General features: G+C 34.8%; 1 protein-coding gene across 3 annotated transcripts in view; it reads right to left on the bottom strand.

The window, feature by feature from the left end:
* The window catches only part of RHOH (ras homolog family member H), a 46,477-nt gene that overhangs the window by 23,331 nt on the left and 2,347 nt on the right, over window positions 1-20,799 (bottom strand). Inside the window, exon 2 of one of the 3 annotated variants that reach the window (XM_074272817.1) lies at window positions 19,100-19,269. The exons of 1 other annotated variant lie outside the window; for it this stretch is intronic. The gene's annotated coding sequence lies outside the window, so the exon portion shown is untranslated. Of the gene's footprint in view, window positions 1-19,099; window positions 19,568-20,799 lie in introns of those variants that run through there. One more of the 3 variants, XM_074272816.1, reaches the window with a different exon arrangement.

Below are 20,799 nucleotides of genomic sequence, written 5' to 3'. Positions count from 1 at the left end.
GCGGGGTCACAAAAGGCTTTTGTAGAAAGTAGGATTTTATCTGAGATTTGAAAAAAGCCAGGAAAGCCAGGAAGCAGAAAAGAAGGAGAGGATTCCAGACATGGGAGAGGAACACAAGATGGAGTTTCTTGTGTAAGAAACTGCAAAGACATCGATGTCACTGATGACAGAGTATGGGGAGAGCATAAAGCATGTGAAGACTAGAAAGGTAGAAAGTAATCATATTATAGGAACTACTGTCCTTTAGTCCCTTCAACTAAACTAATAACTCAAACATTTCTATGTCACTGATCCCTTTGGCATTCTGATAAAACCTATGGCCCCCTTCTCAGAATAATATTTTTAAATACATAAAACTAAATACCTAAGATTACAAAAGAGCCTAATTATATTGATATTCAGTTACTAATTTGCTTTTAAATTCACAGATCCCAATCACCCCTCATATAGATAAAGAAATAGATGAAATAGACAGACAGACAGATAAGCAAATATCTGTATCTACTTTCTATGTATTAGAAATGAAAGAATTAGTTACCAACATCCTAGCATGTTTGTACCATCACATACCTGTAAGACTGGAAGAGACTTTACAGATGACATCATTTAACTCAATCCTCTCATTTTACAGAAAAATTTCAGGGACTTCTCCGGTGTCACAGATAGTTTAAAATTCTCTGTCAGTGAGATCTAATGCAAAAATTCATTTTTAACTGCTTGATTTATTGCTTGCACAGTTATTTGTTCATGGTTGGTTGCTGTCCCTTCATTTTCGAAGAGGATCAAAATGACATCACTACATTAGAGTCGAGTTTCAGGGTGTCCAACTGTGGCTGATCAGACCAGCTTGGAGTGTTCGGCCACAGGTCGGACACAAATAGTCCCTATGAACATTTGGGGGTAGCTATGTAAAAATTCATTGACATTATATTCTTAATACATCAAATTCTAACCTAAATATAAGATGTTCATATTTCATCTAATGTGGCATTAGACAAAGCCTAGTTTAAATCACATGGCATTACAAAATTTAATGAGAGCAATGAAAAATAGAGAGATTTAAGGGTGCTGAAGGAGAAATCTGATTATAAATTAGAGCAGATGCAAAAAAAATTTTTTTTTTTTTTTTTACTCAGCATCTATGGTCTCTGTGGCATTTTCCAGTTCTGTACAGGAAATATGAGGTAAAAGCAAGTCGAAATAATATGGTAGCCATGCCAACAAAATACAGTTATAACTTAATTCTTAAAATATTTCTTCAATTTGGGGGAGAAGGCAAAAGGGGAGAGAGAAGAGGGAAGTACTTCTCTGGGCTCAATTCCACAAACTTCTAAAGGTGAAGCATTATGCTGGGTGCTGAGGGAAGTACAAAGACTAAATAAGATAACAATACAGGCGTCTAGAGATGTACTCCTGCTTTATTTACCCCACTCAGAATTACAGAGACAACTCAACTATCAACTCATAATCCCAAGATTAGCAAACTTTATCCACTTGATATGATTGGGTGAAGAAGATAAAACATTTCTAAAAACAAAACAAAGCCCAAAATCTAATCTTCTTCATGAGATAGGTAAATGTTTGAAATTTCTTGTATTTAAAAAATTAAAAAGACAGTCAAGTGGACTGAGCAACATCAGCCCTTTACTAGCTACATGACCTTGGGTAAGACATATCCTCTTCTTGCTTCAGTTTCATCTTTAAAATGAGGGTTAAAATAGTAAAAAAAAAAAAAAAAAAAAAAAAAAAAAAAACTATATATCTATATAGTTTTTTTAAAGAGTTGTTATAAGAATCAAATTAGATAATATTTGTAAAGCACATAGCACAGTGGTTGGATATCCATAATAGACACTATAAAAATACCAGCTATTATTATTATTAAAGTGCAAGTACAACTAGAAACCAAATTTCTTAAAGTAAATTAATTCAAGAGACACAGCAGGTTAGTGAATGGAAGTTCCAGACTGGTAGTCAGGAGACCTGGCTCTGGTCCTGAATCTGCTATTAGCCAGCCAGGTGACCTTGAATAAATGGCTTCATCTCTTGACACTTCAATTTATTAATCTAAAAGAAGAAGTCAAATTATGTGATTACTTATGTGAGTAAGAGTATTAATCAAACTCTTTCCAGTTTGATTACTCTATGAAACTATCTGTATTAGATTCCAATGGGTTTGAATTGGGACAGGGTTGAAAGCTGGAAAGCCCCATCACTTAACTCTATTATATTCCATTTTTCCTGGGACAATTCCAATGGTTCCAAACCATCCCATGATTGTAGATCCTCAGATTGTGTGTGTGTGTGTGTGTGTGTGTGTGTGTGTGTGTGTGTGTGTGTTCGCGTGCAGGGAAAGTGTATGAAGGGGAAGGGGATTAAATGAGGTTCAGCAAATGATCACCAAAAGACCTAGATGTAAAACCCAGATCTGCCTTTCATCACCTCTATGCCCTTAGACAAATGATTTAATCTCTCTAGGTCTCAGTTGCCTTATCTGGAAAATGGGATGTTTAGACTACAAAGATCATTCAGCTCTGAATCCTTAAGAGAGGGAGACCTGAGACAAGAGCAGTTCTAGCTTAATTACATTCACTTTCCAAGGCTTACGGGTGCAAGCAATTATGTGATTTCATTTAGGGATGATGATTGTTTATTTCTTCAGTGAAAATCTGTCATTTGTGAACTAATCCAGTTAAATTTAGGAAGATTTTTACAAAATCTAGAAAGACAATATGAACTGATGCAAAGTGAAGTAAACAGCACCAGTAGAAACTGGATACAGTAACAGCAAAATTGTAAGGATGATCAACTATAGAAGACATAGTTACTTTAAGAGAACTAAATCCAAAAGATTCATAATGAAAAACGCTATCTACCTCCACAAAGAGAATGATAAACTTCTAGTGAGCAAAACCTTTTTCACCTTCTTTATTTTTCTTTATTTTTCACCTTCTCTTATTTAAGTGTGTTTGGAAGGGGCTAATATGGAACTATGTTTTTCATGACTTCAATATGTATAATTAATATACTGCAGCCTTCTCAGTGGGTGAGGGAGAGGTGAGTGATAATTCTAAATTGAATGTTAAAAATTAGGAACAAAAGGAAGATTTATATCCAAAGAATTGGTCTACATGGTGATGAATATGGAAGACAATAACTTACCTAGATTGCTAAGGTATCGAATAGTTCTAATCTGAATTGGAGAAAACACAAATAAAATCACAAACTGTTACAGTTTTGAAGTTATTAAAATGGTGAAGGATACAGAACATAAGTAGACCCATCTAAGAACAATTCTCTAGTCAATTTAAAGTGTACTAAATGAAACCATCATTGTTAATGTACTTTTGTCAATCTGTGGCTGGTTAGAGGGACACTAAGCAACAGAAGTTTTCAACAAGATCAACTGTGTGGGTGCCCTAGACGAACTGCAGAAAACATCCACATCTGCTTAATGAGCTAACAAAGCAGAACATGATTCTGATGAAATTGCCTCAAATATCATAATCTCCATCAAGGCCTTTCCATCTCTATTCCCCAGAATTCTGCAACTCTACCAGGCAGCTTGGAGGTTTTCTGAGAAGACAATGTCGCTACAAATGAGATGATATATATAAAAATCTAGGTAGCTAAATGATACAAGAGAAAAAAACCCGTTTTACTTGCAATCAGGGAGTCCTTAGTTCAAATCCAGCCACGAACTACTAGGGGTGTGGCCCTAACAACTTTCAGCTTCAGTTTACTCATCAGCAAAATGGGAATAATAATTGTTGGGAGAATCAAATTAGATAACATTTGTATAGCACTCTGCCAACTTTAAAGCACCATATGTTATTAGTTATTAAAAATGTTTTGCAAATCTTAAAGCTCTTTATAAATGATAGTTATTATTGTTATTTAAAGTGCTTTACCATGTTTAAGTGTTTTAGTGTTTTACAAGTGATCATCATTATTATTAAAAGTGTTTTGCAAACTTTAAAGCATTTTATAAATGATAGCTGTTATTATTATTATTAAAAGTGCTTTGCAGATCTTAAAGATCTTAAAGCTGTTTGTGGCTGCTGGGAATCTAATTCTGACCAGCAGAATAGATCTTGTCATGTGAAAAGAACATAATGATACAAAGAGATGAGAGGCAGTTGCAGTGAAAATCTCTGAAGCTCTCTCTTTATTCCATTTCCAATACAAAATATGCATAAAAGGGTTTTTTTAAGCACAGCAAGGTTATTGAATTAAAAGCATACATTCTTTCACAAGCAACATCTGCTTCAGTAAATTTGTTTTATGACCTCCAGACAGATATCTCTGACCTCTCTGGGTTATGTTGAGCTTTCTTGGAGTTTGCCAGGTCTGCTTAGAGAGTTAGATAAAGATGACCAAAACATTCCTTTAGTTTCTCTAGCGTGCTGAGATTCACAGCTCTGGGGGCTGGGATTCACAATTGTGCAAGTTGGGGGGGGGGTCCCTTGAACCTTTTTCCAGGCTTTCTGGATTCCACACTTAAGCGTGGCCCTCAACATTAAAGCACTTTATAAATGCTAGCTATTACTTAAAAGTGCTTTGTGAACTTTAAAGCATTTTATAACTGATAATTATTAGTATTATTTAATGTGCTTTCCAAACTTTAAAGTAATTTATAAATGCTAGCTATTATTATTGTTAAAAGTGCTTTGTGGGGTAGCTAGTTGGTGCAGTGGATAGAGCACCAACCCTGAAGTCAGGAGGACCTGAGTTCAAATTTGACCTCAGACACTTACTTCCTAGCTGTGTGATCCTGGGCAGGTCACTTAACCCCAATTGTCTCAGCCAAAAAAAAAAGTGCTTTGTGAATATTAAATTACTTTAGGAATGTTAGCTATTATTATTAAACTTTTGTGCAAAACTTAAAATGCTACATAAGCGTTTAATAATTCATGGTGATAATGACAATGGCACAGTTTTTTTTAACTTTATTTTTCTTGAGGGCTTTTTTTTTGGGGGGAGAGCTATGTTTTCTTTCACAACATGACCTTTATGGAAATGTTTTCCTTAATTTCACATATCTCTTCTTAATGGGGGTATGGATGAGGAGGAACAGAGAGAATTTGGAACTCAAAGATTTAAAAGCAAATATAAAAAATTGTTTTACATGTAACTGAGGAAAATAAAAATACTAAAATAAAATAAATAATATAATGATAATGATGGCAATTACAATATTATACATATATTTTATATACCTTTTTATTTTCAAGTCTTTCTCCAACACCACACCAAGGTTGGGATTTTGGGGACAGTTTCATTATAGAGTAAACGAGATGCAGAAGAATCATAGCTGAAAAAGTGTGAAAATCACCTAATACACATCTTTGAGAAGATATTCAATAAATATTTGTTCATTGGTTTGAGTCGCTCTGAAAGCACAGCACCAAGCTAGAAAGCTGAAGCTCGCTCTGTTTGCCAAGCTTCTTGTCATCTACCTGCTGCTAAGCAATGAATCTATTAGTTAGAGGCATGATTCTAAATCTCTCTGAGCAGAGACTTCTAGTAAATATACTCAATGGATTGGGGAACTTATTTCTCATTTATAAATAATGATCCATCTACTTTGAAAACTAAGCAAAAATGTTTCCTTTCACACAGAAAAAGGCAGATTTTGTTTGTCTGTTTTAGTCATAATGTTATATATAAGAATAATGAAGGATGAGGGAGAGGTTGGAGATGGAAGAAGGTAAAATATGGGAGAGACTTGAAAGGAGGAAGGGAAAGAGAAAGAAAAAAGAAGGAAAAAGAGAAGGGAGAGAAAGGGTAAACATAGAAAAAAGATTGTATAAACATATTTTATAATTAATAAAAGAGCAATTTGTTTTTCTATTGTTAATGTCATTTGAGAGCCCCATTCAAGCAAATATTTAACCATCATTCACTTATTTAATAATGCCACTGACATTTACTTGCTGGGCCAGATTCCCATCCTTCCCACCATCACTATCCCCTCTCCTCCAACTCCAATGTATAGATTAAGCTAGATCTGGCCCTTAAAAGGCAAAGAAGCTGATACTAAGACAAGATTGGTCCAGGGGGCTAAAACTCAAGCCTAGAGGTTGATGCAGTTTCCTGGTTGCCTCAAAGCTTCCTGTTCACCTAAGCATATAAAAGGCCTTGACAAATAAAAAACTAAATGATTTGTTTGCCAAAGAGTTATTAAACTACCTGAACCCTTTGATCCAACAATATCACTACTTGTTCTATTTCCAAAAATAATTTGGGAAAAAGGAAAAGAAACTTTATGTTCTAAGATGTTTATAGCAGTGATCTGGGGTAGGGTGGGTGGTGGCAGGGATGCCCATTAATTGGGGAATGTCCAAACAAGTTGCAGTATAAGATTATGATGAAATATTATTGTGCAATAAGAAATGATGAACTCAATAATCTTAGAAAACACATGGAAAGACTTGCATGAAATATTGAAGAGTGAGATGAGCCAAACTAAGGGAACACTGTATACAATAACAGCGATACTGTTTTAAGGACAAGTTTGAGCAAATGAGTTATTTTAGCTAATATTAATACTCAAATTTGCCATAAAGGATATATGAAGAAAGACATTTTTTGAATCCAAAGAAAGAGCTAATAAATAGAAGTAGGTATAGAATAATTTTACAAATATACATATATATGTATATGTGTGTATACATACATATATGTATATATAAATTTGTGTCTAATGATAGTCATCTCTAGGGGGAATAGAAAGGAAAATTTACATGATAATTTTGTTGTATATTTGAAAGGAATATCAAGTTGTGCATAGTAGATTTACAGTTTCATAAGCAATCATCTTTTTATTGTACTGTTATGGAAATGCTTATTTTATTCCATAAATTAAAAATAACATAAAATAAAAAAAACTAAATTAGTGTCACCTGCTACATCTTTGTTGAGATTTTTTTCTAAGTTTTGGCTATGTAAAACTCTTTTTGATACGTGATAAAATACATCATTTTATTGCACTTTATTTTACTATGTTTTGCAGATACTGCATTTTGGGGCAGATCAAAGGTTTGTGGCAATCCTGTGTCAAGTCACCCAGCACTATTTCCCCAATAGCATATGCTCACATCGTGTTTTTGTGTCACATTTTGATAATTCTCATAATATTGTAAACTTTTTCATGATTATTATTATTATTATATGTGTTACGGTGATCTGTGATCAGCGACCTTTACTGTTACTATTATAATTATTTGGGGGCCCTATGAAGTTCTCCTATATAAGTTGGCGAACTTAATCAATAAATGTGTGTTTTCTGATTGCTCCATCAATGGCTGTTCCCTCCATCTCTCTTCCTCTCCTCAGGCCTACCTATTCCCTGAGACACAACAATATTGGAATCAGATTAATTGATAACCTTACAAAGACCTCTAAGTGTTTAAATAAAAGAAAGAGTCTATTAAAGTGGCAAAGTCCATCGTTGTCTCATTTAAAGAAATTACCACAATCATCCTAGTCTTCAGTGACTACTACCCTGACTAGTCAGCAGCCATCAATATGGAGAAAAGACCCTCCACCGGCAAATAAATAAATAAATGAGGACTCACAGAAGGTTCCGATGCTGGTTAGCAATGTTTAGCAATAAAATATTTCTTAATTACGGCATGTACATTTTCAGACACAATACGATCGCAAACTTAATAATTACATTATAGTGTAAACATAACTTTTATATGGACTAGAAAAGCAAAAAAATTGTCACTCTCTTCCTTGAAATATTTGCTTTATTATATTGCTCTGGAACAGAACCTGCAATATCTCTGAGGTGTGCTTGTAATTGCCAAACAACCCACCATAGCTTATTTCATTCATTGGTCCCAAAGGAGCAAGGTACTAGCCTGAGTCAGGTCCATTTTACCACATCTCCCAGAAGCAAAATCCCTTGCTATATGTTGCATCAGAAGCAAGCCGGGATCCAAACAAAATATTGATAATAATGGCATCTGCCACTGAACTATAAAATCTACGCTCTACTACTCAAGAACAGAGGGGGTGGTAAGTGAAGAACTGAAGCGGATTCTTGCCAGCAGAAAACAGTGACTGTGAGCGGGGTTACCTGGGGTAGCCATATGTCCTACATTTTCTGTACTGAAATGTACTTTTGGTAGGATTTTAGGAAAGAAATACTCATTATCAGACCAAGTAATGCACTAGAAGGCATAAAATGTTAAAGGATTGGAATATCCGTGGCAGGACATGAGTGAGAATAACTAAGGATTAGACTATTTGGATGGATTAACAGGGAGGAAATGGGGTAGTATGGAGATGATTCTATCAACCACCTAAATGATGAGCACACATTCATGAGTTTTGTTCACTTGTGACTCCCACTATCCCCTTGTAGAGATTAATTAAATCATGACCATCTATCATAATTCCTGTCAGCCTTCTTCCTTAGCCTCGAGGTACTTCATGTAAGACTGTTGGAATATGTCATGACAACATTGTTGTTGTTTTTTGGTTTGTTTGTTTTAACCTTGCTTCTCAATTGAAATTGCTTCTCAATAAAATTCCCTCTTTCTCAAAGGGCAAGCCACAGGATACATGGGGCAGGGTTCCTCAATATCACCCATATATCTCCCAGTTGTTCATCTATGGAGTCTACCATAGCCTTAGTTAGAGGAATAGCAGTCCTCCTCAAACCACACTGAGGAAAGCAGTCACTGCAAATAAGTCACTTTTTTTTAATCACCATCACCAATTTCTAGTTACCGACAGGTAATCCCAAGAGTCTTAGGAGTGGGAGCACTCCTGATTCCACTATTCCTTCCAACTATCATCCCCAGAAGCAACTCCCTTGGAGATGAGGTCTTGAAAGGGAGATTTAAGGCAGGGAGGTCATTTAGGAGCTGATTCCAGTAGAGCAGTCAAGAAGTGATGAGTAGAAAGAGATAAATCTGAGAGTAAGACTTACAAGTAAGATCTGGCAACTGTTTGGATATGGGGGATGAGGGCCAGTGAATTTGAGATTGTGAACCTGGGTTACTAGAAGGGTGAAGTATTTTTGATAGCAATAGGGAAGGTTAAAAGAAGGCTGGATTTGGGAAGCGAGAGGAATCATGTAATGAAATCTGTGACTCTATTCTTTGCTACTCACTCTGTCATTGAAAGTGAAAAGATGGAAGGTAAGGCTCCTATTCGCCAGTCACTATTCCCATTGCAGAGCCCCTCTAGGCTAGGTAAGATGTGAGTACCATCATGGGAGTAGAATTTTCCCAAAGTCACTCAAGTACATGATACCCCCAAATAGGTTATAACTGCTCCAACAATTATAATCTAATCCTAGACTTAGAAGATGGGAAGTTGGATGTTTTTATGGTTGAAAGAGAGAGAAGGGAGACAGAGGGAAAGGGCAGTGTTAGGAGACCAGATTATGTGTAATCATATTGGGCATAAGCTGTAGGAGTGGCTATTTTGAGAAAGGTAGGAGAAAATCCATCTGCTCGCCCTCCTATTGGCTGTTCACACATCTCTTGGGTCAGACCAAGTGCCCTTCTGGTCAAACTATGATCCCTCAAAAGACCACAAGCCCTACTGCAGTACAAAGGGGCTGCCAAATAGCTAGGCTTGTATATCCTTCCTATAAACCTCAATTTACCATAAGTGTCTCTTGTAGGCACTTCTTGAACCTCTTAATTTGAATGTGAGCATTGCTTAAGGAGCCAGATGGTCCAACGGATAGAGCCTTGGGCTTGGAATCAGGAAAGCTCATCATGAATTCAAACCCAGACTCAGACATTTACTGTGTGATCCTGAGCAAGTTATTTAACTTTATTTGCCTCAGTTCTTCATTTGTAAAAAAGATTCAGAGAAGAAAATGGCAAACTACTCCAGTATCTCTGCAAGAAAACCCCACATGAGGACACAAAGAATTGGAAACACCTAAATGACACAAACAGTTGAAATGTACACAACTATAAGAAGTACCCACATTAAGGAAATAATGGATTCATTCAGATATTGAATTAGGCTCACTCTTGTCTCTGTTGATCAGAGAAATGCAGTTTAAGACAACTCTGAGATACCACTACACATCTGTCAGATTGGCTAAGATGACAGGAACAAATAATGATGAATGTTGGAGGGGATGTGGGAAAACTGAGACACTGATGCATTGTTGGTGGAGTTGCGAAAGAATCCAACCATTCTGGAGAGCAATTTGGAACTATGCCCAAAAAGTTATCAAACTGTGCATACCCTTTGACCCAGCAGTGCTACTACTGGGCTTATATCCCAAAGAAATACTAAAGAGCGGAAAGAGACCTGTATGTGCCAAAATGTTTGTTGCAGCTCTTTTCGTAGTGGCTAGAAGCTGGAAGATGAATAGAATCCATCAGTTGGAGAATGGTTGGGTAAATTATGGTATATGAATGTTATGGAATATTATTGTTCTGTAAGAAAAGACCAGCAGGAGGAATACAGAGAGGCTTGGAGAGACTTACATCAACTTATGCAGAGTGAAATGAGCAGAACCAGAAGATCACTGTACACTTCAACAACAATACTGTACGAGGATGTATTCTGATGGAAGTGGAAATCTTCAACATAGAGAAGAACTAATCCAATTCCAATTGATCAATGATGGACAGAATCAGCTACACCCAGAGAAGAACACTGGGAAATGAGTGTAAACTGTTTGCATTTTTTGTTTTCCTTCCCAGGTTATTTTTACCTTCTGAATACAATTCTTCCTGTGCAACAACAACAACAAAAACAATAAAAAAAATTCAGTTCTGCACATATATATTATACCTAGGATATACTATAACATATTTAATATGTATGGGACTGCCAGCCATCTAGGGGAGGGGGTGGAGGGAAGGAGGGGAAAATTCGGATCAGAAGGGAGTACAAAGTATAATGTTGTAAAAAATTACCTAGGTATATGTACTGTCAAAAAATGTTATAATTATAAAATTAATTTAAAAATTAAAAAAAAATAGGCTCACTCTGTTTAACAAATATCTGTCTATTCAAAGAACAGGAAGAGGTTGAAACCAGAAATTGGGTTTCTCCCAGGCCTTCTCCACTTCAGTACCCTCTGTTTAGCGATTCAGACCCCCAACTTCCCTATTTCAGTCCCACCATAAGCTTGCTGAAGCTCTCACTAATAATAACGGCTTCTGTCCCCTTGCAGTCTAGGTCTGGTACTTCCCAGTCCTTCCTTACTTGTTACTGAATAGTGCGATTTGGAGCAACTACATTTCTTTGAAAAGAATCTTAGCCCTCTTAGTGTCCCAGAATGAGACGGACATGTCAGAAGAAAGCAGATTTTTCTTGTTCATCAGACTGTCTAAAAAGAAACAGAAAAACACTTATAAAATATACATGAAATGCAGAGAAAATCCTGTCCTGTTCAAAGTCCGACCTATAGGTTAGCAAAGTAAGAGAGGAGAGAAATAGGTTAGAAAAAGAAAAAGAAAAGGAAAGAGGGACATTGAGGCATTTTTAAAAATTAGAGAAGGAATTTCAAAATGAAAAACTGACAAGCACAAAAGGCTGACCTTGTTAGATATGAACAAAGAAAAGCATAGGGCAACTAATTGGTATAGTGGATAGAGGACCGACTCTGAGGTCAGGAGGACCTGAGTTCAAAATCGACCTCAGACACTTAACACTTCCTAGTTGTGTGACTCGAGATAAGTCACTTAACACCAATTGCCTCGGGAGGGGGGGGAAGCAAACTGCTGATGAGAGAAATAGTTTGATGACCAATTTTTAATTTTTTGTTCCATTCTGTGTATACAATGTATATTTTATTCCAAATTTGTTAAAACTAAGAATAAAATTAAAAAACAAAACACACACTTCAAGAGCCACATGGGACACCACCACACATGGTCTTAGTATAGATATAGACACAGATATATGCAGAACAAATATAATTATAGCTTCAGGAAGAAGTAAATACAGGAAAGGCCCACAGTCAGGTTCAAGGATAGACAAACATTGTAAGAAATTCTGGCATGTTCAAAGGCAAATAATAAGAGCTATTATTTAAAAAAAAATCAAAGAGTTTTTGGAAATAATTTGACAAAGCAGTACTGAAAATAATGGTTCATGGACCTAGCTGATAAGAATACTTTAAAAAAAAAAAGCAAGAAGCACCACCCCAAAGAATCCAAAAAGTACTTTTTAGTTAAGCATTTTGGATGAATACTCAGTCAAATTATCTCATCTAGTGGACTGGACACATTCTATTCTGAGGACACCAAGATAAAAATGCTAAAATTGCAAGATGTGGAATGGATTTTGGGGGATTGGGGATTTGGGGATTTGGTTTTTTGGTAACTATAGACCTTGGATTTAAAAGACATCTTAGAGATTCTCTTCACTTCACAAATTAGAAAATTAAAGATTAAAAAAAAAAAGATTAATCGAATCACCCAATTTCACACTATTTGTAGGAGCTCAGTTTCAAGGCAGAGTTTCTGAATCAATATCCAGGGTTTTTATCCTTACCTTCACATCTGGTGTGAAAACAGTGGGATAAGGAAGCAACTAATAACTAAGCATAGAGTCATAGAATTTTAGAAGGAGCTTTGAACATCACCTAATCCAATCCCACTATTTTTTCAGATGGAGAAACTGAGGCTTACAGAGATACCTGACTTCCTTAAAGTCACAATGACTATTTTGTTTCTTTATTTAACACTCTATTTTGTGTTATTTCTTTACTTTCCTGGAAGAAAAAAAAAAAAAGTTGAGCAAATCTGTACTCAACCAGATAAATGGCACTTGGTTTTCTAATAAAATTAGCAATTCTAACTAAACTAATCTACTTATTCAATGCCATACCAATTAAATTACCCCCAAAAAATACTTTATTGTGCTAGAAAAAAATTAATTTGGAAGAACAAAAGATAAAGAATATCAAAGGAATTAATGAAATATATATATATATATGAAGGAAGGAAGTTTAGTAGTATCATATTTTAAACTATACTATAAGGCAATAATTATCAAAATTGTCTGGTTTTGACTAACAAGTAGAAAGATGGCTCAGTGGAATAGAATAGATATACAATATGGAGTACTGAATTATGAGAGTAATCTTGTATTCAACAAATGCAAAGGTTGAAACTTTGGAAATTCACTATTTGGTTAAAAAAATTGTTGGGAAAACTGAAAAACAGAAATTGGATATGGACCAATATTTTTCACCATTTACCAAGTTAAGGTCAAAATAGATATATGACTAAACATAAAAGAAGAAATACTAAGAAAATTAGAAGAACATGCAAAATATTATCTATCAGACTTAATGATCAGAGAAGAATTTATGAATAAACAAGAGAAAGAGCACTGTGAGGTGTAAAATGGATCATTTTGATTACATTAAATTTAAAAAGAGGTTTACAAATAAAACCAATGTAGCCAAGATTTAAAAGAAAGCAGAAAATTGGGAGGAATTAATTAATTTCTCAAATAAAGGTGTTATATCTCAGATAGAGAACTTGATCAAATTTATAAGAATATGAGACATTCCCGAACTGATAAATGGTCAAAGAATATAATCCAGCAATTTTTTGCTAAAGAAATCAAAGCTATTTAGTCATATTAAAAATACTCTAAATCACTATTGATTAGAGAAACACAAATTAAAACAGCTTTGAGATATCATTTCGCACCTGTCCGATTGGTTAAAATGATAGAAGGGGAAAATGAGAAATGTTGGAAGGGATGTAGAAAAATTGGGAACATACACTGTTAGTGGAAATATGAATGAATCCAATCATTCTGGAAAGCAATTTGGAATTACGCCCAAAGAGTTATAAAATTGTGTATCCCTTTTGACTCAGCAACACCACCATTAGTTCTGTTTACCAAGATTATCATAGAAAGAAGAAAAGAACTTATATGTTGTCAAATATTTATAGCAGCTCTCTTTGTGGTGGCAAAGAATTGGAAATTGAGGCTATATCCATCAATTGGGGAATAGCTGTATGGGGCACATGATTGTGGTGAAATACTTCTGGGCTATAGAAATGAGGAGTTGGTTGATTTTAGAAAAAATGGTAAGATTTGCATGAAATAATTGAGTAAAATGAGCATAACCAATAGAACATTGTGTATAGTAACAGCAATTTACTGTTTGAAGAACAATTGTCAATGACTAGATTGTTTTGAGTATTTAAAACACTCAAATCAATTGCAAATGACCTAGGGAGGAAGATACTATCTACTTCCAGAGAAAGAACTGATCAATAAAAGTATGCATAATATGGTTATATATATATATATATATATACATATATATGTGTGTAACATATATATACATACATATATATGTATATCAGTGTCAAATGGCCACAGATCTTGGAAATACAAAAACCTTGATTCTAATCCTCTTTTGTAACTATTTCTCAGGACTCAAGGAAATTCTCAGAGATACAGGTTCAGACAAACTGCTATTCTATATATAAAACTGCTGTTCTCTCTCTCTATATATATTCTATAATCTTATATTCTATAGAAGATTCCACGAATCTTACTCCTAAGCCTATTTATATAGGCAGCAGTGTATATAGATAGATACATGGAGATATATACATATATATATATGTATGTACATGAGTATATATGTACATATATATGTTATATATGTGTGTATATATATGAATATTATTTATTCAGGGTACAGAAAACATGTTTGCTTATTTATTTACTGAATCTTACTATATATTTTGTAAATGTGAAACTTGGAAAAGGCAATATTTGGAATACATATAACAATAATAGTTAACATAAGAGCATTAAAACTCAAACTTGAACCGTAATTACCAAATAAAGTTTTCATGTCCACTATGAAGTAACTTTTAAAAGTAAATTTAAATCGAATGTGAATGATCAGTGAACTAATTTAGTGACTAATAAAATGAAATTAATAAACCACCATTGAATGCCTGATTGCTTTGAAAATAACCTTAATTTCAAAACATCAAAATTTAGCCGTTTCCTGAATCTGTTATTGTAATAAACCACAGTTTTTCTAAATACCCCCCAGGGGGTTCACAAAACTTTAAAAACATCTCATAATTAGCAAATTGTAGTATATAATTTTCTTTATATGTATTATATAAACACATTTTCCATTTTTTGAAAGAGGGGAATAATAGTGTTCAAACCTCAAATTGAACATTAGACTCAATTCCACAAAGTCTAGGAAGTCCCAATGTAAATCTGCAGACTTTTTTTCTTGTTTCAGTTTTTGAAAAGCAGACTTGCTTTAAAGAAGTACAAATTAAGGCAACATTAATTCAGACTCTATGTCTGAAATCTTGCATTTTTTTTCCTGGGTCACTCACAGATGTTTATGAGAAAAAGATTCAGGTAAGTAAAATAAAACTTTGAACACAAGGATTAAAGAATGGGAGTAAGGAGTCGGCATACAATGAGTTTTATTCTTATTTTTCCTAAGCATATATTTTAACCACTCCTAAATTAGGCTCAGGTGAACAATGCTTTCCGAAACGGAAAGCTTTAAAAAGGAGAAGGATGATTACAGTAATGCCTTTTCTTACAACAAACTTTGATAAAGTTATCTGCACATCTTGCTAAGAATATGTTCTAATTTAGAGCAATGTTGGTATCCAGCTCCCTATTAATGCATATTGCAGTAATGTTTATTGCATCAGAGAAAAACCCCACAGTTGCACCACCAACCATCAGCCTGGAGTAAAGAGAACTTCATTCCCTAGAAGACTCAAGAAATTATTGTTTAAAAAGGCTTACCCGATGGTAAAAAATACCACTTCCTTGTGACTTTAAAATCAAGGACCACACAAGTCAGGTTTGCTCCACCAACATGGGTGAAAATGAAGTTTTTTTGAGTTCCTTGTGTCAGAATGATTTTCTTCTAAGACTCACCCTTCCCACACACACTCAATTCTCACCCCCCCCCAAAAAAGAAAAAGAAATCTTACTAATTCACATTAAAAAAAAAGAAAAAGAAAAAATATAAATATCAGTCTTGAGTTAATGGAAGATTCACTAAAATGAGTAAATTAGTAAATCAGATGGTTGTGGCAGCAGAAACAATCTCAAAATGACCAAAGAGATTAGGAAATTGCTAAACCGAAGTCAGTTTCCTGTAGATATTCCTCAGTCTTCTCGCCAACCGTTGCTAGAGTTTTATGTTTGATGTCAGAAGAATGTGCTCATGGGAGGCTCTCTACACCACTGCAGGGATAGAGGGAGGTTCCACACCAGGACTTCCTTGCACCCCCAAAATACTAGGCCCATATATGGACAGATATAAAAAGGGGTGTTATTTATCCAGAAGGGATTATTTATTATAGAGTCATGCTATATAGTTTGTGAAGGCTAAAACTTGGAAATGGCAATTTCCAAGGGACCCAGGGTAAAAGAGCAAATTCAGGATGTCATGGGGATTGTTAGTCTTTGATGGGTTTCTTCCCCCCAGGGAGAGTATAATGTCATAGACAGCAGCAGCAACGAGAGTGGAAGTATTCTTCTGGACTCCTCCGCCATTCCCCACAAGGCTGGTGCCTTCCCTATGGTCCTTCCAAAAGAAGTTTCTTCATCCCAAGCCAGGCCATCCATCTCCTCATCTTCCACCAGGCTACAATCTCCTGGACTTCTCCATCATTCTCCACCTCTTTTATGCACCTTTTATGCATTGTCTTTCCCAATAGAATGTGATCTCCTTAAGAGCAGGGAATGCTCTTCTATTAATATTCTCAATACTTAGTATAATATCTGGTATCTGGTATATACTTTAACAAATATTATTAAAATTATTATTAAAAATTTTATTATAATTAATAATAAATTATTAAAATGTCCTTATTTGTTGTAACAACAAAATAACCACATGAAATGACTTGATTTAATAAAATCGACTTTCAAAAGATGCACATATATGAATATCTTAGGGAAATAAATTTATACTCATTAAAATTAAGTATTTTATTGCTGTGATGGCTACAGATATTGAAAAAAAGTAATTAAAACCAAAAATCCTTATAGTGTAAATCGCTTCCAGTAAAACAGAATCTGAAAACTCAAAATACTTGTTGGGGCCATCTCATAATCTATTTTTGATTATTTCTTTCCATTTCCATTATGGTAGTCATTTGTGCATTATTTTCCTGGTTCTTCATTTTTATCCATTCCAATGGTCATTTCTTCAGTTTATGACTTTATGTTTCTTTTCTTTTACAGGGATAGAGACAGATATTGATATTCTTTTGCTCATTTGAAATGCCATAGCAATATATTATGTTTATAGAGCACAGTTTCTTTAACAGACATCTGCTTTGTAACTTTTTTAACATAATGGAGCATATTCAATCATGTTGTTCTCACAGAAAGCATACTTTTTTCTTTCTTTTTCATTTTTCACAATGTATATAACAGGCACGATACACTTATTGGTAGAGTAGCACTTATATGATTAAGAGATAAAAAATGTGATTATATCACAGGAAGATTGGTCAGGACTTTTAATTGTCAAGAACCAATCAAAATAATGCAACAGAGTTTTATTAACTTCAACCTGAGAGAAGAAAGGTATCGTCTAGAATGTAAATAGCTCTCCAGGTTAAAAAAGCGGATCTGAGCTGTAAATTTGATCTGAAAGCCAAAAAGTGTGATTCTAGGAGTGACGTGTGAATTGAAATCATTGACTGGAATGATAAGTATCATCTTAGACCCTAAGAAACCAGAGTCCTAACTGTGTCCACAGAGCCTAAAAGACTGGTGCAAACTCTTAGTTTTTTCTAAAAATCCAAAAAACTAACCTGAAGTCTAACCATCACTCCAGATTTTAAAAATATGAACATTCTGGACCATAATGAACATCTGAAAGCTGAGCAGACTTGTCTGGATGGATTGCGTGTCTGTTTTGGTCAGCTGACAAGCCACCACTTGTCCTTTCAATATGAACTGAAAGAAAAAGCCTGAAAGCCAGCTTTTCAGGGAAGGTTCTGGAAATGGGTTGCCTGCTTTCTGAGTGAAATGCAGCAAAGTTTAGTAAGTGTGTGAGTTGATTTGTCCATAACTCAAGTGAAATTCAAGCAAATTTCTTGTCTGAGATTCCTGAGGAGACTCTACCTTCAGTAATCACTTTACAAGTTTCTTAATCTCCTAGGGAAAATCTACACTATGAAATATCTTTCGAAAATTGAACTCAGAACCAGCTCTGATTGCTATAAATGACTAGAAAACTAATTTAATGACTAATCAAATGAGATTAATTAGCCACTGTTAAATGCCTGACTACTTTAAGGGTAACTATAATTTCCTAACCCTCTGAAAAATCAGCAATTCTTCCAAAGACCCCCAAGGGGCATCTGAAACTTTAAGAAACATCTGAAGACTAACAAATGATATAATTCTCATTCTATGCATAATATAAAAATAGTTTTGAAAGAGGAAAGTGATATTATCAAAAACTCAAATTGAACATTAGGGTCTCATTTTCACAAACTCTAGGAAGCCCCAACCTAAATATACATCCTTTATTCCTTGTTTTGGTTTTCAAAAGGAGGTTTGCTTAAGGAAGTTAAATTAAAGCAATATTAACAAATTAAGGCCAAATTAATTCATTAAGAAGACATTAATTCAGACTTTATGTCTGAAATCTTTAGACCTGTGTTTTGCTTGAAATGGTTATGAAAATGAAATCCAAATAAATGAAATGGGACTTTGAACAGAAGGAATAAAGAATGGGAATAAGAACTCAGAATACAGTGAGTTTTAGTCTTATTTTTCCTAAGCATCCTATTTTATCACTCCTAAGTTCAGCCTCAGGTGAATGAAGGCTGCTAAAACAGAAAGATTTAAAAAGCTAAAGGCTGACTAGAGTAACGCCTTTTCTGAAAAAACAAGCTATGATAAAATAATCTGCAGATCCTGCCAAGAATGTGTTCTAATTTAAAGCAACATTGACATTCAGCTCCCAACTCCACCACTTCCCAACGTCGCATTAATTTTGTATTGCATCAAAGAGGAACCAAAGCTGCCCTGCCAACCATCAGCCTAGGTCAAGAGAATTCAGTTCCTTGGAAGACGCAAGAAATGATCATTTAAAGAAGCTTACCAGATGGCTGATGATACCGCTTCCTCGTGACCTTAAAATGAAGGAACACCAAAGTCAGTTTGCTCCATGGATGTGGATGAAAATGAAGATCCCTTGTATCAGAATAATTTTCTTCCGGGGCTCAGCCTTCCCACACACACTTCATTCTCACCAAAAATGTAACTGATTCACTTTTTTTAAGGAAAAAACACAAATATCAGTCTAGGGTAAATGGACGATTCACTAAAATGAATAAGTTAGTGCAGCAGATGGTTGTGGCAGCAAAAACAATCTCAAAGTGAGCAAAGAGATTAGGAAGTTGCTAAACTGAAGTTAGCTTCCTGTAAAAACTCCTCAGTCTTCTCACCAGCTATTGCTAGAGGGTTTTTTGCTGTAGGTGTCAGTAGTATGTGCTCATGGGAGGCTCTCTACTCCACTGTAGGGGTAGAGGGAGGTTCCACACCAGGAGTTCCTGTACTCAGGAAATCCTCGGCCCATATAAGGACAATACAAAAAAGGAATTTTATTTATTCAGGCTTTAGAAGGCATGTTTGCTTATCTGTTCTATTGAGTCATGCTATACATTTGTAGATGCTAAACTTAGAAATGGTAGTATTGGATATACATATACTAAGAATGAGAAGAATAGCTGATATTTATTTATTTTTAAACATATTTTTTTGGATGTACATATAATAAGAATGAGAACAGCTGATATTTATTTATTTTTAAACATATTTTTTTCCTTCCAAATATATGCTAAAACAATTTTAAACAGGGCTTTTAAGTTTTAACTTCCAAATTCCATCCCCCCTCCTCCCTGAGATGATAAGCACTCAAATATAAGTTATACACGTAACAGCTGGCATCTATAATAGCTGGGTACTGAGTTAAAGACATATGAATGCCCAGATCCCTCGTAAATCACTTCACAATCTCCCACCAATCCTTAGTCCATAGACTGGGAATTGACTTATCCTCTGTGAATTTCTATGTTTTTGTTCATTTAGTCTCATTACTATATCAGGTACATCATGTTTTATCAGTTAAACATAGATAGCCTCAAAACCCCAGCACAATCCAGAAATCACACATAAAACTTCTGGGAAGAAACCACCTGAGAGTGCTGAAGCTACTGGGATGCTTGGGGAAGGGGAAGATCAGGCAGAGAGCATTCTCTCCTCTCACTGATCAGGTAAAGATGGGAGGCAGATTTACAGGTGGCAGATTTCCGCTATCTGAAGCATAATGTCTCTGAAAGTTGAGGCTAGAGGGGATTTTGGAAAAAATCATGTCTGACCCTTATTTTTAAATGCTAGAATTTTTTTCTCGATTCAAGTCTAGCTATGGAACCAGCAAAAAAAAAAAATCTACAGTGTCTGATGTGTGTGATTTTTGTGTGTCTATATATGTGTGTATGTATATACATATATTTATATATGTGTTGCACATATTCTATAATATATATTATTTTATTGATAGAATGGTTACAGATTTAGAAAAACAAATTTTAAAAAATGAGGGTCAATCTTACAATGATGACTCTGATGTTGAGTACATTAATGAAAGAAATGCCAAGTTCAACAAAAAGATGGAGAGATTCTATCCCTATCAGGCAGCTGGAATTAAATAGAATTTGAAGACTAAATGGCATATGGTCATAGCTTGAGGTTGGGGGTAAATTGCTTTGTAAATTGTAAAAATAGAAGCAAAATGCATTG

The sequence above is a fragment of the Sminthopsis crassicaudata genome, chromosome 6 (assembly GCF_048593235.1).
Source record: "Sminthopsis crassicaudata isolate SCR6 chromosome 6, ASM4859323v1, whole genome shotgun sequence".
Taxonomy (NCBI): Eukaryota; Metazoa; Chordata; class Mammalia; order Dasyuromorphia; family Dasyuridae; genus Sminthopsis; species Sminthopsis crassicaudata.
Note: the sequence above shows the minus strand (reverse complement) of the source record. Positions and strands in the feature narration are given on the sequence as shown.